At 41.3% G+C, this 19,258-nt stretch overlaps 1 non-coding gene across 1 annotated transcript; it reads left to right on the top strand.

Moving 5' to 3' along the window:
- The first annotated feature begins 18,838 nt into the window (after positions 1-18,838).
- On the top strand, positions 18,839-18,910 carry Trnac-gca (transfer RNA cysteine (anticodon GCA)). Its single transcript has one exon. It is a non-coding gene; the product is annotated as a tRNA-Cys (tRNA).
- The last annotated feature ends 348 nt before the right edge of the window (positions 18,911-19,258 follow it).

Here is a 19,258-nt window from a genome sequence, read left to right as displayed (position 1 = left end):
GAAATACTAGTTTATCAGGACAATAAAATGGAGAAAAGAAGTGAGGCCATGAGAGAACTTCCTGGTTGCTTCCCTTTTAAAAGATGAAAGGGTGCTTGGTATGGTGGCATATTCCTGCAATCCCAGCACCCCAGAGGCTGAGGCAGAAAGACCATCTGCAATTCAGGTCAGCCTGGGCTATATAGTTAGTTGAAGTCCAGCCTGAACTACATAGCAATACCTTTTCTTTAAAGAAGGAGAAGGAGGAAGAGGAAAAGGAGAAGGAGGAGAAGGAGAAGGAGAAGGACAAAGAGAAGAAAAGAAGAAAAAGAAGAGAAAGAAGAAGAAGAAATAGGAGGAGGAGAAGGAGGAGGAGGAGGAGAAAATATACAAAATCACATTAGTTCTGACTTCCAGAGAATTCACAAATGGATTCCAGAAATTAGTCATTACATACGGAAATGAGGTGACTTTATTAAGAATAAAGAGGCAAACATTCGCTTACAAGGTCAAATTTATTTAATTTGAACTATGCATTTATTAATAATAATTTATTTAGGTCTATAAAGTGGGCATAAGCATAGGGTTTGTCTCGCCATCCTTCTGAGTGACATTCTGTGTAGAGACTGAGTGGAAATCAATGTCTTTGTTGTAGACAGCACGCAGTTTCTCTGTCTGCTCTCAAAGCTTCCCCGGGGAGGGTCTTCTGCTCAAGATGACGAGACAGCTTAGTGTTCTCTTAGTTCCCCATCACTGACTTGACCTAGACTTCTTTTGTGACCAGCATGAAGGACTCTGATTCAATGGGTCGTCATGAAAGAGGGACTTCCTGGGGAGAGAAAGGCATAAGATGCTGGTATATCCTTAGAGGTAAAATAGAGCAGGAGTATCTAGGCTTCTTAGAGGAGAGTCTCCTAAGAGAGTCTAGGAACTCCTGGGATTTAAGTTTGATCTTGGGCAGCTATTATAGCTTCATTTAATTGCATTATAAAGTCTTTAAATGCCCAGTGTTGATCCTTGTTGTGTAGATGGCATGGGCAAAGGCTTTCTGGGGAAACAGAAAGCAGTAAGGAGAGTTCTAAAGAGGAGTGGGCTGGGCATGATGGTGTTACGTCAGTAATCTTGGGGCGCTGGAGGCTGAGGTATGAGGATTGTTCAAACCTAGTCTAGGTTATGTAGCAACTTAGCAAGACCTTGTCCCAAAATATAAGCAACCCCCCCCCCCCCAAAAAGGGCTTTGAATAGAGTTCAGGATAAAATCTCTAGGTTCAATCCTCAGTGTGAAACAATACAAAACAAAGGAGAGTGGGAACTGGTCCGGGAGCCTGCTGGGAAGGAAGGCCGGTGGAAAGGGCTTGGAGATGGAGGTGTAACCTCCGGAGAGGCTAGTGAGTGGGAATGCTTTTGGCGGATGCTGAGAATTTCACCAAATTTCATTGCTATTGCCCTGATGTAGAGTTCCATCCTCCTCACTTGCCTGGGACAGAGATGTCTGAGCTCCTTCTTTCTGGACAGGGAAGTAACCCCTGGTCAGACTGAGGAACTGAAGGCAATGCTTCTAAGCAGCTCTCCTCACTAGCAGTTAGCCAGTTGGGAAGAGAATGTGGAAGATTTCCTGTGTACAGCTGTGACTGGACTGCTGTCGGTGTTCTGGGTGTGACTAGGAAAGGTGATTTCTTGTACTCAGGTGCCAGGGCTGGAGGCTGAGGGAGAGGACAGACTTAGGGAGTTTGGGGCTGCTTAGGAGAAGCAAGAGGGATGGAGGGTGGAGGGAGCCAGAGAGTGATGAGTCTAGCACAGTATCTGTTCACAGAGCGTCACCTTTGAGTCACTGCTTCCTACTTCCGGAAATAAACCATCTGACTCACAGTGTGAAGACCCCACATCACTCAGCTGCATGAGCATCAGCAACAGAGGCCATGGGGCCTCTCGGGCCACCACTGATATAGTTTCTGCTTTCTGGGTTTCTACTTTGAGAAGTCACAAGATATAGAATAGAGCAAAAGTCAGAATGGACTTATGGAATCAGGACTGTGGGAAATTTCCCAGAACCTCAGCCACTTGAAACAAGAAAATTTCCAAAGTTCAGTCATCCCTCTGACTCTTAGTTCTAACCAAGTGACTATTTTGGAAATTGTTAAAGCCTTAAGAATTTGAGGGGGCACAGGTCCTCTTCACTTGGAGCATAAGAAGGAATGGCCATTCAGTATGTTAAAAGAAATAATCAATGCTTCTGTCTCATTGCCTCTGCATGAGATTGTGGTATCACAGGAAATCAAAAGTTATTTTTATTAGTGTAGGAAACCTACAGCAAATTGTAAAGCTGCAGATGCAATATTCAGATGAAGGTCTTGCAGAAGGTGTTTCCAGGATGTACAGATATGTTGGTAAGATTCATGGAAAGGAAAGATAAAAATGGAGTGGACAGGCACAGAGTGCCACCTGTGGATCTGCCTTCCTGGTGCATGAATTAGTCACCAATGATGGTGGTGGCCTCACCCTGAACACTGGCTGTCATTGCACAGAGCCTCTGACTTCTGCACCATCCTCTTCCCCTTCTCTCTCCACCTCCAACTTCTTCCTTTGGAGCGATTGCCAGCACCTTGCTGGCTCTGGGAAACCAAGATGGAACACGCCCTGCCTCTGGCCTTTCTGCTGGCTGCTCACTCCCCCTCCATTTTCCTGCTTGTAGCTCTAATGGGAGCAGGCTGCCCTCTCTCACCACCCACATAGTCTCCTTCACCTTAATTCCACTGCACTGAATGCAGGGAGAGTTGTTGATTCACCAAAAAAAAAAAAAAAACCACAGAAAGCCCAGTAAAATCTGAATTTTAGAAAAACAAGGCATAGCTTTTATAGTATCGAGATGTTCCATGTGATATTGAGATGTGGTTATACTAAAAAATTCTCATGTATCTAAAATTCAAATTTAGCTGAGTGTCTTGTGTTTTATCTAGCAAGCTTTCTTTCAAGAACAGAGATTCTCATTTTAGTTTTCTAATCCAGGAGTTACGTTTTCTTTTAGAAAAAAACATTGCCTCAAAAATAAGTGCACGCTTTCTGTGTATAGCTGTGCTGCCTAGGAAGTAGCCACCAGCCACACATTATTGATCCTGAGCACCTGAAATGGGACCAGCCTGTGTAAAAACAGTTGATTTTGAAGGCTTGGTGGAAAAAGAAAGTAAAGCACCTCATTAATAATTTATACACATAGGTTACATGCTGAAGTGATTTTGGGTGCACTAGTATAAAAGTATAGTTGAAATTAATTGAATCTGTTGCTTTTTAAAAAATGTGGCTACTAGAATATTTACAATGATATACATAGCCTGCATTTGTGTCTCACATTTTAACTTCCAGGGAGGACACTGATCCAGAACAGAAGCCAAGGTCATGGGACTGAATGAACATCAGAACAAAGCCAGATGCCAGCCTGCCCAGAATCAAGAGAAGCTCCGCATTACAAGCTTATTGTGGCTGCAGTGTTGGCTGTGTAGAGACTCCTTGAAAAAAGCTTTCATCTTATTTTCCACATTGACAGAAACTTGGTGATATTGGAATGATCACAGAATTGTGGCTTATGTGTCTCCTGATGTACACTGTCAGCTGTATGATGACAATGGATGTGGTATAGGAGACAAGATTGGCAGCTGGAGGAGGGAGTGAGTTGGAAAAAATCCCAGTTCCTCGAAGTTTCTCAGAGTTGTTCTTTTTTTATTTCTTCTTTTGGTTTGTGATGCAAATTCATGGTGGCAGGGCAACCTTGACTATATTTGCTGGAAGCAGATGTCTGCATTAATTTAGAATTTTAGGGATTGAAAACCATAGAATGTGGCACTAGGAAATATGGAAGAAGCCAATGAAAATTTTGTCAAGCAAATTAAATCTCTGCAAATCCCCTGGCTTTGAAAATTATTTATAGAACTGGATTCTGAAACTGGGACATCTTTTTATAACTGAAAATATTTTGGAATATCAAAGTTTAGATCTAGGATATAAACTTTTTTGATCTGCCTTCCCCCTTCCACCTAACATCTTCCTGAGGTTCCTGGAAAGTAAAGAAATAGTGTTAGCTGTGTATGGTGATGTGCTCTTGTGATTACAGCATGCAGGAAGCTGAGGCAGGAGGATTGCTGTGAGTTCAAGGCTAGCCTGGGCAACAAAAGAGAGTTCAAGGCCAGCCTGCACAACATGGAAAGATCTTGTCTCAAAAATAAATAAAATAAATAAATAAGACAGAGGGAGAGAGAATTAATGAGAATTAATGTGTTCATTAATGAACACAGTGAAAATGCAGAACTTTCTAGAGGCCAAATTCTGTTTGCTAGTAAAAAAACTTAGTCTTTCATCAAGCTCCATTAAAATCTGTATGTCAACCACGTCAAACTGAGGAGTCAAACCTTGGCTGTAGGATCTACCACCTGTTAATTTCCAATTTTTCTGCTCGAACTCACCAACTATTCCCCAGGTTGCCACAGTGCTCTCCACAAACGGCATATCACTGGATCCTGGGATTTACACTACAGCGCTCAGACACTGTCACTCGGTAAGAAGTCTATCTCTTACTGGCTGGCAAGCAGTCTTCCTCCTCTTAGTCCTCCAGTAGGCATTACTGTCATTATTCTGAGGACTATCCTGGCACTCTGTAGCACATGTTCAGTCAGAGAACTGGTGACATCGGCTGGCAGAACGAGGCAGAGAACAGAGGTGCTGGGGTGTGTGTCAGATGACACCTTAGGCAAAAGAGAACTTGTCATTTCTTTGCAGTCTTGAGATTTTAGGTCCACAAGAGCCGGAATATGTAGGGTGCGTGGTAGGTGATGACCAGGGAATCTGGGTGAGTGGGTGATGCTGCTGCCCGCACGCCCCTCTTCCCATGGGGAATCCTAGCTTGCCTGCAGAGGAATCGGAAGCAAGGGTATTGGCTGGAAGTTCTGCCAAATGGCGCCAGAGATTCTCAAGAAGCTTGTCATCCACTGGGCATCCCTGTCCTAGACCAAAAGAAAGCTGAAGTCATAATGCAGCTTGCTACAGAGAGGAGTCAGGACAAATAATATTCAGAAGTCTCAAGTTCAGCTCGCTAGATTACTTCGGTAAATGTCAAGTATTAGACGATGATTTCCTTTTCCTTGTTTACAGCCCAGTGGTGGGCATGTTACTCATCCTTGTGTTTATACTATTTTGGGATTCAGCAATTTATCATGGCAAGTTTGTGAAGGAGGGGCAGAGTCTGGATTTTACAATAAATGGTGGTGGTAGGGTTGTCAGAAAGGCACAAAAAGAGGAAGAGGACCCCATGGGCTTGGAATCTCCAGCCTTCTTTGCAGTAAAGGTGGAGCAGCAGGTGCAGTGGTGACAGGGATCACAGGAAGATAATTTCCGTTGTGCACGTGGCCTCATAAATCACCTCCAAATTAATAGTGCAACAAGCTGTGTGTTACACTCATCATTCTCTGTGCTAGAAATTTGGAAAGGGCAGGTTGTGGATGGCTTGCTTCTGTTTTCACATTGTGTGGGACCCCGCTGGAAAGACTGAAGGTTGGGAATGATTTGACAGAAGGGGTGAGACTGCTCTGAAGATCGTCCATGCATATATCCCGCTGGGCCTGCGGGAAGACTATTGGCCTGAATACCTACAAAGAGACTGGTGAGGTAGAGACATACAGTCTGAGTGTTCAGGATTCCTCAGGACCACACAGCAGCTGGAACAAGAACAAGAATCCCAAGAGTAGCAGGAGGAAGCTGTGTGTCTCTATTTGACCTAGAAATCACACAGCATCATTTCTGCCATACTCTGTTAGTGTAGAAGTCTTTTTGTGGTACAAGAGAAAATTAGAAAAGTACAATACCCTGGGCCCCAATAAAAAAATGTCAATTTTAAAATGTACACACTGTGGTGTGAGAGTCAACCCAGAGTCCTAATAAGAGCCCTTTAGATTAAGTTTCAGCTAGTTTATAAATTCGCTTTTGGCCTCCAATTTAAGTTAATATTTTTTATTTAGTTAATATGCTTAAAACATTTCTTATGGGTTGTAAGTTCTTAAACTACAATTGCAGAGTTAACTTGCTCTTTTTTCTGCATTGTGTGTATGTTAAAATAAGGATACTAATTCAAGGTTTCTTGAAAGTCTGTTGACAGCCAGTCAAATTTAAAAATGCAACAGTCTGAGACCAAAGGAGAAAGGAGGAAAGTATAACCAAAATTATAGAAAAATAATTTTGAATCAAAAGCTGGTCTAAATATAAAAAGGAAACAACTCAGACCCTTTTAACTTTTTTTTTCCTGTTGGTTATCAAAAAGATAAGAAGCTGCAGAATAAGAGTCTGGTGTCTCCCACTCTGTGGGAGAGGAAAGGGAGATGTGTGATCTATATTTAAATTAGAAGTTGATTTTTTTCTAAAGGTAAGTTAGCAAATAAAATGACAAACATCAAGGCACCTTCCTACCCCCGACTCTTTCTGATTATTTCTCTCCCACTTCCCTACTGGTGTGGGTTTATTGTAAGAAATGTCCATGAGAATTGGTCACCCTGAAAAATCTGACCAGTCAATTTATACTGAACCTACAACAGATTTTCATAGTGATAGTCGAGCTTGGCCAATATTTCTAAGAGTGCCCTCTGTTCTAAAAGTATTTGTTTGTGTGTCTGGACCCTTTTTGTTGGCTTAGGGTGCCTCAGGAAATTTTATTTTTCCTTTAATTTTCTTCTGGTGCTTTTGGCCTCCCACATAATGACAAGTTATATAGGGCTTTAGAAATAGCTAAGTCCACTTACAAGGTTAATACTCATTGCAGAGACAATTCCAAGTTCTCAAAATTAGGGAAGGAAAAGTTTATTTAGCTTACAGCTTGTAGAGTTTTCAGTCCATAAGCAACTGGCTCCAAAGCAGAGTGGCAAGGCAATAGTTAATGGCAATGGAAGACAGTGAAAGCAAAAAGAGCAAAAAGGGAGGAACATGAGAGAAGACTCTTTCTGTCTCTTATATTGTATGTAGGCCACCCATCCTAGGGTGGGTGTAGCACTTGTGCTCGAAATCCCAATACGAAATAGTGAATCAATCCACAAACTCTAGATTCAGCTTCCTCTAAAAGGCACCTTCCCCATAACTGCATGAGGATTTGGGGGGCATCCAGGCACAAGCCATAACATTCATGGCATATTAAATAACTTTATGCTTTCCCAAAGTGTAAAGGTGTTTTTAAGATGCAGGTACTGATGACTCCCAAACTACAGTTGTTCATGATGATGGACCTTTTCAGGTTTATGTTTATGTGATTGCTATATAATTGCTTTATGATTGTTTGAAATACCTGCACAGTTGCACCAATGTCATTATAATGATTAAACATTAGGCCTCCCACATAAAGACAAGTTATCTAGGTATTAGGCATTAGTAACATTAATAACCTATAAAGTGTATCTGTAAAACAAACAAGCACATTCTACTAAAGTATCGCTCTGGTAATAAACAAATGATCGAATGATAACAAATTAGGTAAAGGTTCCTGCATGCCATTTAATAGCTTGTAATTAAATAAAGATAAATGATTAAACAGTCATTTTATACTAAGATAAAAATTTAGATGTGTTTCAGGTATAGTAACAAAAACCTAATGGTTCTAATATAATGATGTCATCATGATTGTTGTGATAATGTTATGTTGTTCTCAATCTCAGATTACCTCTATAAAACTTTATAACTGTTATCTGTTAACATCCAGCAATAATTCAGCTTCTAAGACAACCACAATTGGTAAGAAACAACAGTTCCCTGGTCATATATATATTTCAAGGTGCTTGATATCTAAATAAGATCATAAGATTACACCTACTGCTCTCACTGCAATACTGGCTTAACTGTTCTCCTGGATGTTCAACAAACTGAGGTTCAGGGACCAAAGCTAAAAAGGTAATTGAGCTAAGGGGACAGCCAATATTTTTGTTCTGGTCCTCCAAACTCAACAAGGATTCAGAGTAGGAGGAGACTTATAAGATCCTACAATTTGGGGCTGGGGATTTAGCTCAGCGGCATAAGAGCCTGCCTTGCAAGCAGGCAGTCGTGAGTTCGATCCCTGGTACTGGTAAAAACGAAAAAGACAAAAAAAAAAAAAAAAAAAGATCCTACAAGTTTTGTAAACCAACTTTCTGAACAAGGAGATTAAAAGGTGGGTCACTAAAGACAGAAATGTCTTCTATGTTTCCACAGGAAGTTACATGGTCAAGCAAGCCTGTGACCCATCCTGGTGGCCGACACTGACGGAGGAGCTAAGAGGCACTGGACACGGTTCCACAAATAACTCCTGGGAAGCTTTAAGCGACCTTGATATTTGGCAAAAATAGTTAATTTTAATTAATTCTGGTTTCACATTAACTTGGTCTTGAATACCCAGCAGAAAAGTATTAAAGTTATAGTAACTTAGAATAGACATAAAGAGAAGGCCCCAATTGCTAAACCCTGCTATTGGTTTCCAATGGACTGAGAGACAGGTCTAAGACCCCTTAAACTGTCCTGTCTCTTCTAGTGCTCGTGCTTTGATCATAGGTCCTTTAGGATTTATTTATTCAGGGCCGGGGATTTAGCTCAGTGGCATAAGTGCCTGCCTCGCAAGTACATGATCCTGAGTTCAATCCTCGATACAGATTTTTAAAAAAGGTTTATTTATTCTTTTAACCTGGGGAGCAGCCTTGCCACACCACTTCCTCCACCTTATCTTGTCAACATGCTCCAGATAAAGGAATACAACATGCTCCAGATAAAGGAATACAACTCTGCTCACAGAGTTTGAAGAAAAAGTATATGAAGGTAAGAGATGGGGGAACTGTGGGAAACTGTGACCTTGTCTTTTCTATCGAAGGATACAAACAGGAGTGCCTCCTCCTTAAACTTCATTTCACCCTAGGCTGCCTTCCTCCACCCTACCCACCAGGGTTGCAGTTGGTACAGTTATAAGAAACATCTGCAGTTGAAACTCCCAGAACTCCTGCCAAGAACATTTAGTTCCCCAAACCCTTTGAGCTACGCTGCCCAGCAACCCTTCAGACTTCCCCATTTTGAAATTCTCCATGGGTAACCCCTTTCTCTTATTGAAGGCATAAGGGAAGATTTTAAAAAGTTTGGGATAACAGATACAAGTGTTGGGCTCAAGCTTAGCCCCATACACCAATGGGTTAAAGGAGTAATTTCCTGTGAGTTTGACCACAGAAGCTCATTCTTTCAAGCCAGGGCATGCTGTGTGGGTAAAAAAATGGACTGTCCAACCCCTGGGACCTCTCTGGAGGGGCCTGTTCTCTGTTATCCTACTCACCTCCACTGTGGTAAAGGTGGATGAGATTGTCCCTGGGATTTACTGCGGCAGTGTGTCCCTGATATATCTGTGCTTTGGAAACCGATAACTTGGAAGAAGCAGACCATAACCCCAGGAACATCACTGAAAGACGACAGCTCTGCTCCCATCACTCCAGAGGTGACTAGTCCACCCACAGCAGAAGCCTGAGGATGCTGCCGGCTGGCAAAACAGATGGACTACATTTTTTTTGTGACTGACCACCTGCAGTGTACTGCCACCCCTTGATTTTAACCATATACTCAGGTCTCTAGTCCTGCTTTTTGCCATAGCCCTTGTCAACTGGAAATGTGGGAAGAGGTACCAACTTGCCCTCACTGTCTTCCTGTAGGTGGGAGGTTTTGCTGGTGTTGGTTGATTTTACTTGGGGCCCCATTTGTGAACTTGAGTTCCCCAACATGTGGCCCATGTCTTGGCCTAACCAGGTCAGGCCAGGATGTCACTTGGATTTCACCACACCCACTTCTTAAGATCTAAGGGACCTGTACACATAATAAGACAACTTATTCCATTTGTCAATATGAAAATCAGCGTACCTGTTTCCATCTGAATTACTTCCTGACTGAGGAATTATTCAAGTTTGACACTCCCAAAGTGAAGGATCATGAGTTTACAAAACCCAGGATTACAAATCCCCCCCACCAGTAGCACTACATTTTTGATGTGTGTGCTGCCATTAGTAAAAATCCCTGGGTGGTCCTAACGTGTGATGAGTTATCATGAGAACAAGAAACAGGCTCAATGATAAGCATATGTGTGAATAGGTCTGGCTCCAACCTCCCTGTTACAATGACTGCTGGGTTTATTGCCCCTATTGGAGTTGTGTCTTGTGGGCCCCATGGAAGAGTAAAGATAAGGCAGTACTGCCACTCTTGTCTGTGAATTGGGAATCTGTAACCCTGTTAATTTTACTGTTTTTAATCCAGGAGACACAAAGCGGGAAAATGGCCTCCCATGTGGAATGGAATATGAATGAATATATATATATGGCATTGACCCAGGATTGTACTAATTTCAAGAGGGTCACTACCATCTGAGTGGCCACATCTTATCAGGTTTTTCATTCATTTTGTGAGGAAATAGAAAGTAGACCTCCTCCAATCCTGACCACAACCAAAAACTTGTTTTTAACTCTAGTGAGACACAGCCCAGACTCTGAAGGTCTCTTCTTGCTATGTATGTGGGTGTCAAATGTGGAGAATCAGTGGCCATGAGAAGCTAGAGAATTAGATCCCTGTGAACCTTACATTGAAACAGGGTACCCTACTTCTCTCTCAGCGATTTAGTGTCTCAAAACCTTAATAATTGGAAGAAACTGGCTTGTCCAGTGGGGAGCATGGTTCAGCATCTCTGTAGGGAGCCTAATGTGTCTAAGCCAAAGGTCCTGCTGCTCAGCCTCCTGGAAGTCCCAATGTAGTCTCCTGACTACTTTGAAAGAAACCTTCACCCCTTGTTCAATTTTTCTCATCTAGGGGGAACCTGGGACCATGTCAATGCAGATATCAGATGCTAGACCTGAGACAGACTGAACTGAATATGTGGAAGAACCATGTATGCTGTACTTCCCTCCAGGCGGTCAGGGACTGGTGTGTAAAGGACAATCCACTTGCCAGGACAGAATGTCTGGAAGTCTGGGTATATGGGTTGATGATCTGGCTACAGAAAATGATTTACTCTACAACTCAGCAATTAGAAAGACAACAAATGGTCCCTTGAATGCATAATTCATTGTTTTGGTCCTGCCACCTGGGCAGAGGGTGGGTCATGGGGGGTAAAGCACTCCATTTATATGCTAAACTGCATCATTAGACCTCAAATAGTTGTGAAAATTGTAACTACTGAAACTCCCAAAGCTCTTAACTTGCCATCCAAACAGCAGACCAAATTGTGCACTGCTATCTATCAAAGTTACTGGCCTCAGATCATCGGCTTGCTTCTGAGGGAGGAGTTTTTGGAAAATTTAACCTAAGCAGCCTCCTCCTTCCAAATAGATGATGTGGGGTATTAGGGATACAGCTTAGTGGCATTGTGCCCACCTGGTAAGCACAAAGTCACGAGTTTGATCACCATACCAAAAATAAAACAACACAATACAATATGACATAATGCAAAACAAAACAAAACAAAACAAAACCAGATAAAAACAAATAGATGATGAAGAAAAATTCATAAAAGGAAATTACAGAATGAATAAGGAAAATTGCTCTTGTTCCAACTCAGACCTTGGAAGGATGGGACCTTCGGGAACAGTTTGGGGAATGGTTTTCAACTTTTGGGAGGTTCAAAACCCTCATTGGTATTACACTCCTGATTTGAGGAACCTATTTGACCCTGTTTTGCCTGGCTCCTTTGATTATATGTTTTGTCTCCAGCCTCATTGAGAGGATGGTTGAAAGAAAATGGCCGCGCATGTGAAGGTATTATGGAAATATAAACCTTTGAACCAGGATGATGCTCCTTAGCCCAAACATAGGACAGAGTCCAAGGAACAAAGGAGGAATGAGGTAGGGTCCTTTCTGATGTCTCAGGGTGGGAACTTTTTACAGTGTAGTGATATCAGCTTTTGTGTACACATATACAGCTCTGATGTAACTCCATAACATAAATCATACACAACCAGAATGTAAAATGTTAGTGCATGCACATATAAGGAAACAAAGACACAAAAATTGTAGAGAAGAATGCCACTATGCTTTGTTTAGCACTAAGCCTGTGAATTCACATCTGCCCGCTCAGTACCAGCATGAAACTTATGACCTTGCACTTACCAGGCAGGTGCTTATGCGGCTGAGCTATATCCCCAGTCCTCTTTAGGATTCTAATATGAAACCTTTGGATATGTATTTAGTAGTGGAAGAGTGGATAGTTCTATGACACTTGTAGTTCTGTTTTTGTACATGCTGCAAAAGCGAACACCTGTAGCTCTATATTTAGCTTTTAATTTTTATAGTTTCTATTATTAATTTTTTGAGGTACCTCCATACTGTTTTCTGTAATTAGTAACAGAATTTTACATTTTACCACCAGTGATACATAAGGGTTCCCATCTCTCCACATGACAACAACACTTGTTATTTTCTGTTCTTTTGATAGTGACCATAGTTGTAAGTTAAACTCTTAATGTAGTTTTGTCTTGTGCTTGTTAATTATTAGTGATGTTGAGCATCTTTTCATATAATATGGATATTTTTAAGGTGAAATGGGGCTGGGTGTGTAGCTCAGTGGTAGATGACTTGTCTGGCATGTGTGGGTTCCTGAATTCAACGCCCAGGACAGCAAAACAAACAAAAACTCACATGGTTGTGGAAATGTGATATTAAATTAAATGGAAGACCCTTTGCACTGAGCAGTTGGAAGGCAATTGTTTATTACGTTAGCAGGTGGGTGGGACTAAGTCCAAAGCATCAGCCCCGACTGAGAGACTTCTATACATTTTGTAAGCAGGAAGTACAAAAGCTGATAGCATATAATTGATTACATGAATGCATTTGTATGTTGTCAGGCAGGTTTTCATCCTGGCAGGCTAGAGGGATTGTTTATCATAACGTGGGAGAAAATAAGGTTGGGGCTGAGGGAGTGGTTGAAACTAAACACGACCTTGACTAGTTTATCTTGGTTGCACAGTCCTTAAAAACAGAATATGTTTATATGTCAAACAGGGAAGTCCAGGTGGATGTGGTCAGTTTGAGTCAGATTGGACTGTCCCTAAGTTGCAGTTGGTCAGTCAAGGCTGAGTAATGGTCTAACTATGTGGTGAGCTAGGTGAGCACATCTTTTCCTAACAGAGCATCAGACTGATGTTTAATTTTTCTGTCACAACATAAGGAAAAATGTTTTGTGTAGAATGACATTGGGGAAAACCTAGGGTAGGCAGGCTGATAATAAATCTTGAATCCATGGTAAAAACACATTCTTGGGCTGGCATATAACTTAATGTTAGAGAACTTGCCTAACTGACTGATATGTAGCTCGAGTTAGAGCATCTGCCTCACGTGAGTGAGGTCCTGAGTTTGATGCCCAGTGCTGTAAAAACAAAAACCCACAGTCTTTTTCTTTTTTTATATTGAACTATACCTGAAACCGCCCTCACAGTTCAGTCACTTTTTTTCTTGTCCAACATTATTTTACCATATTTGTTCTTTTGGAGCTGATCCCCATGAGCAGTTAGATTTTGAATTTCTGAATCATTGCTTGTCAATATTAATATTATAGAAGATTGAAGAAGATTTCTAATTCCAACATTTTATAGGTGAGAACACTGGATTAAGGAGTGAAATTCAATGGAGAAGAAATATGTAATATCAAAAAATGTTTTAACTGCTAAAATGAGATTTTTTTCTATCTTTTTAATTGACAATTAAAATATATATATATATATATGGTGTATATTGTGACAACTTGGTATACATATATACTTGAAATGACCTCCATAATTAAGCTATTTAATGTGTTGATCACCTGATGCAGTGTCTATTTTTATGTTGGTATATCAGGAGAACATCAAGATCTCCTTTTCTAGAAGCAAACTTTAAGTATATAGTACTGCATCATTAGCATGCTATACATTAGAGCAGATCCTTACAACTTGCTATTTTTGGCGTGCTGGGCATTGAGCCTAGGGCATGTGAACTGAGCTACATCCCTTGTCCCCATTTCACAAAATTTTGAAACAGGATCTTGTTAAGTCGCTGAATTACACAGACTGGGCTGGAACTTGTAATCCTTGAGTCTTGGCTGCCCCAAGTGCTGGGATTAGAAATGTGCCCCTGTATCCAGCTAATTTACTTATTTTATGCCTTAAAGTCCATACAGTTTGACCTAGATTTCCCTGTTACTACACTCCCTCAAGCCCTGGAAAATTACTGTTGTCTTCTGTGAATATGGCTTTTTTAGATTCTACATATGAGATAATTCAGTATTGCTGTTTTTCTGTCTGTCTTATTTCACTTAATGCAATGCTCTTAGAATTCAACCATGTTGTCACAAGTGTTAGTTTTTCCTTATCATTTTTTTTGAGACACTCTGTGGTGGTCTTGAACTCATTATGTAGCCTAGGCTGGCCTCAAACTTGTGATGATCCTCCTGTCTCAGCCTCCTGAGTGCTGGGATTGCAGGTGTATGCCATCATGCCTAGGAGGATTTCTTTACTTTTTATGGCCAAATAATGTTTCATTACACGTGTGTTTGTATTAACACTTTATTCACCTGTGGATGCACACTTTGTGCTTGACTATTGTGAATAATGTTGGACTGGGGATTTAGCTCAGTGGTTCAAGCACCTGCCTGCCATCCAAGTACTAAGCTGATAAGTGTGAGGTTGTGAGTTTGATCCTAAGCACACACACAAAAAGTTGCAATATGCATGGTAGTGTATACAACTTTTTAAAATACGAAGTTAATTTCCTTTGGTTATATACCCAGATTTGGGATTGCTAGATCATGTAGCAACCCTATCATTAATTTTGAGCAATATCTATATTCTTTTCCATAATAAATGTACTAATTTACATTCCCACCTATAGTGCCCAGTTCCTTTTTTACTGCATCCTTACTGACACTTCTTATTTCCTGTCTTTTTGATAAGAGCCGCCTAACCTATGGGAAGTGATAGTTTGTTGTGTTTTTGATTTGTATTCCCCTGATCGTAGTGCTGTTGAGCCCTTTTTATGTACCTGATGGCCCATTCACATGTCATATTTGGAAAGATGTCTATTTAGGTCTTTTGCTTTTTAATTAAATTGAGACTTTTCTTTGGTTGGTTTTGTTTATTTAGTTTTTACTATTGAGTCATATGTGGTCCTTATCTTTGCTGAGTATTTTCCCTTGTATCAGATATATGCTCTGACAACAGATTCTATGGCTGACTTCTTATCCTGTTAATTATTTCCTTTGCTCTGCAGAAGTCTTAAAACAAATCATTATGAAAATGTCCTATATCATGAGGATTTAGTTGCCAAAACTCTATGAGCATATCTTGAATAACTGCTACAAGTTATTCAAAGTCTTTTCAAGGTAATTTTGTGCTATCCATCCCACAGCCTTATTTTTGGCACTACTGGGAATTGAACCCAGAGCCTTTGCACTGAGCTACATTACCAGTCCTTTGTTATTCTGAGACAGGTTTTTACTAAATTGCTAAATTGTCCAGGCTGGATTCAAACCTGCAATTGCCCTGCCTCAGATTCCCAGAGCTCCGGACCTATCAGCATGTATCACCATGCCTGTTCCCTTTGGTACCTCTGCTGAAAATGTGTGAGTGCTAGAGTTTGGGACTCAAGACAGATTGCCGGGCTTCCTAGCTCTTATCATTAAAACCCACACTAACCCTTACTTTTACTTATGTTTTGGCACAGAGAACACACTCATCATGCGACATCATGATAGCAGAGGGTTAGAAACATGAGACCAGGGCAGTTCAACTTCCATTTTGTGGCAAGTGCTGGTCTGGGCTTCATAAATTATATAAAAATCTTAAAGAATATGAGTGTGCTCCTCAGTGTAGTGTAGACCTATTTTTTTTAGAATATGCTGTGTGTATTTCTTAGTGTTCTCTAGAGCATTCACATGCATGCACACCTACATACAGAAGAGATTAATTATGAGGAGTTCCCTCTTACAGAAGCTGAGAGATTTGAGTACCTACAGTGAGTAAGTGAGAGACCAGGGAGAGCTGATGGTCTTTTAGTCTGAAAGCTAGCTGGTCTGGATCCAAGAAGAGCTGAGGTTTTCAGAGCTGACTGACTTCCCAGCTCAACACAGACAAATCTGCTTTAAGTGACTTCCCCATTTTGTTTCATTTGAATCTTAAGTTGATTGGATGAGGGTCACGTAGGGAGAGCAATCTGCTTTATTCAGCCTCTTGATAAAATGTTAGTCTCATCCAGGAACACCCAGCATGCCCCAAAGACACTCAAAATAATGTTTAAGCAGACAGCCAGACTCCCTGTGGCACAGGGAGGATGAGCTGTAAAGATGAGCCGTCACCCTGTTACCACAGAGGGTGTCGCAGATGACTTTTGGGACATGTGCACACACTTACTGAAAGAACTGTGTGGGACTGGCGACGGCTGAAAAGATAAGAAGTATGAAATATAAATGACCTTTATTTTGAGAATGTGGGGAGAGACACCCCAGATCCCCTGGGACGCGGCATCTCCACCCCAGGGTCAGCGATCTCTCCATGGAACACTGGGAGTGAGGCACATAAGTAGCCTCAGTTTGGGGTGGAACCTAAGAGGGCATTAGGGATGCACAGGTAGCCCATTGGTCTTTGTTTGGCGCCAGAGCTAGATTCCTAGGGGAGGGGGAGATAGGAGCTCCTTGGCTTTACTGGCTACATTGTCCAATCTGCGCCAAAACCCTTCCACTTACTAACTGTGTGACTTGGGAAACGTTACTTAACCTCACAGTGTCTCGGTCTCATCTCTTTGAAAGTAAAAATGATAGCATTCCCTCCTTCAGTAGGCTGCTTTAAGGGTTAAATGATTCAGTATTTGAAAAGTGTTTGGAAGCTTGCCCAGCATATTATAAGTGCAATAGGCGTTAAATTCAATTTTAACATATTTCAATAGTTATGTATGTATTTTGGTGTGAAATATAAAGAAATACTCATGATTTGGAGGATATTTTTGCTTGGGAGGAGGCTAATGAAAAAGGCAAATATTGCATTAATACTAGTATAGAATTTCTATGGGAGTGATAAAAATTATGACAGGGAGGTAATTAGAGTTAAGAAATACTGTGGATGAGAAAAGAAATCAAGTGATACCTAGGGTGAAAACTTACTTTGTTTACTTTGTTTGGCAGTGCTGGGGAATAAACCCAGGGTCTCACGCACGCTAGGCCAGTGCTCCACCTTTGGGCTACATTCTCAGTTCCTGACCTAGTTTGCTGAAATTTTCTGGGACACATGACATTCACTCTTTAAACTAGAGAAGTCTGCAGAAAACCAGGATGGCTGATCACCCTCTATATAACCACAGCCTGCTATTTATCCCACAGGTGTTTTGCAAGTACTATCATCCTTCCAGACAGTAGGGGTTTCCAGAGGGCCCCTGCCGGTAAGGAGTCTTACACAGAGTGGACTGCAGTCCAGATGTCACCACCTGTGATGTTAAGCAGGTTGTTCAGTTTCTCTGGAAGTTCTCTTTTTCTTAGTCTGCAAAAGAAGCAGTTGAAATAAATGATCCCTAAGTCTCCTGCAGCACCGGTATTTTTGAGGAGCAAGCCTGTGGTGTGTCTGTTACGGCTAAAAGCTCAGCTCCCACCATGACCAGGGTGAGAGAAGAACAACAGCCAAGGGTGTAAGGTCATTCTTGTCTCATTTGCAGCCTGAGAGAGAGGAGTGAAAGAATTCAAGGAAGCCTCTTCGTTCTCCTCTGTTTCCAACCAACCCTAATCCTGACCCGAGTGACCTGAATCAGGATCTTTCCGGAAGGCCCTAATAAGGTATGTGAGCTGGGAAACTGGCAGAAGAGAGATTTCCCAATAGGACCAACCATGTAAGATTTCCAAAGGAGTCACTTGCACAACTTGTCAGGCTAAAAGAGGTGTTTACAAGATCGAGAAATACAAGTGCTGTCATTATGGTTGTGTTTGGAAGTTGAAAAGGCATCTTTGGTTGTGAGTCAGGAAGAAGTAATTTACTTAGCTGATGGAAAGGCTCTTGTCTGGGGCCTTATTTCTTTTTACCAAATGAGTTTTCAGAGTTGACTATATTCCATGTTGCAAGGCAATGAGGTCACATCAGGGCATAATTCATCAACCATCTATTTTGGGGGAACAGGAGAGGGGATCCTGGGGATTGAGCCCAGAGCCTTCACACTGAGCTACCCCCTAGCCATTTTTACTTATTTACTTTTAAAGTTTTGAGACAGGGTCTTGTTAAGTCACTGTATTCCCCAGTTTGGGCTCAGACTTATTGTCCTGCTTCAGTCTCCCAGAGTGCTAGGATTACAGATGTGCACAGCCATGTTGGGCTGATCATCTGTTTTTATCTGATTAAAATCACCTTACAGTTGTGGTTTAGAAAATCTGTTTCACACAGATAGTTATTTAAATATATTTTCCCCCCAAAGTAAATCTAATGCAACAAATAATCTTGCAAGTGCCAATTCTGACCTCAGTTCTATGAGGTCATGCAGGGGAAAGAGAATTGTAATTGCTCCAAGCTTTGGGTAAGGAAAACATGACAGGAATCCATTGTCACATTGTGTCTGTCGAGGGTGCCACTTACCGAGAACCTGATCATTTTGACCTGAAATCATTTTGACCGGAAATACAGTGGACAAGATTGAGGATTCGGGAACTGGCAAGTCTGAGAAGAATTTCTTGGCTCTGAGACCTTAGTTTGTAGGAATTCTGTCTTTTTCATTATAAATCTTTTCTAAAACTCGTAATGCCCAGGTTCCCTCCAGGCAACATTCTGTCTAATTATAGCTTCCCTGAGTCACTGGAGGCTTTTAAAAGCAGAACGCAGAGACAGATACACTATGAAAACAAGTTTATCTCACAGGGGGTATAGCTCAGGGGTAGAGCATTTGACTGCAGATCAAGAGGTCCCTGGTTCAAATCCAGGTGCCCCCTGTGCATTCTTACTTTTCCTGGAACAATCTGGACTGACTGGAAGTTCAGATATTATTCTCTGTGTCTCGTGGCTGACTACATAATAACTGATGTCTCCCACATTCTTAGTAATTGGCAAAACCAGTCTAGGCTTTTTACATTCATTATCTCCTGCATTGAAATTTTATAAGCCATACTATCAGCATTTCCAGCTTATATCAGAAGACTGGGATTAAAAGGAGCTCAGAAACTTACTCCCGAATGAAACACTATTGAAGGTATTTGAACTCAGAACATGTACTCTCAATAACTTCAGTATATTACCCATAATGTTAAAAGTTTATGACAAATACCTCCTGAGTGATAGTC

Source organism: Cavia porcellus, unplaced genomic scaffold, assembly GCF_034190915.1.
Source record: "Cavia porcellus strain 051 isolate PalLab524CR breed Dunkin Hartley unplaced genomic scaffold, mCavPor4.1 scaffold_5, whole genome shotgun sequence".
Classification (NCBI taxonomy): domain Eukaryota; kingdom Metazoa; phylum Chordata; class Mammalia; order Rodentia; family Caviidae; genus Cavia; species Cavia porcellus.
This window is presented reverse-complemented; position numbering and strand designations above follow the sequence as displayed.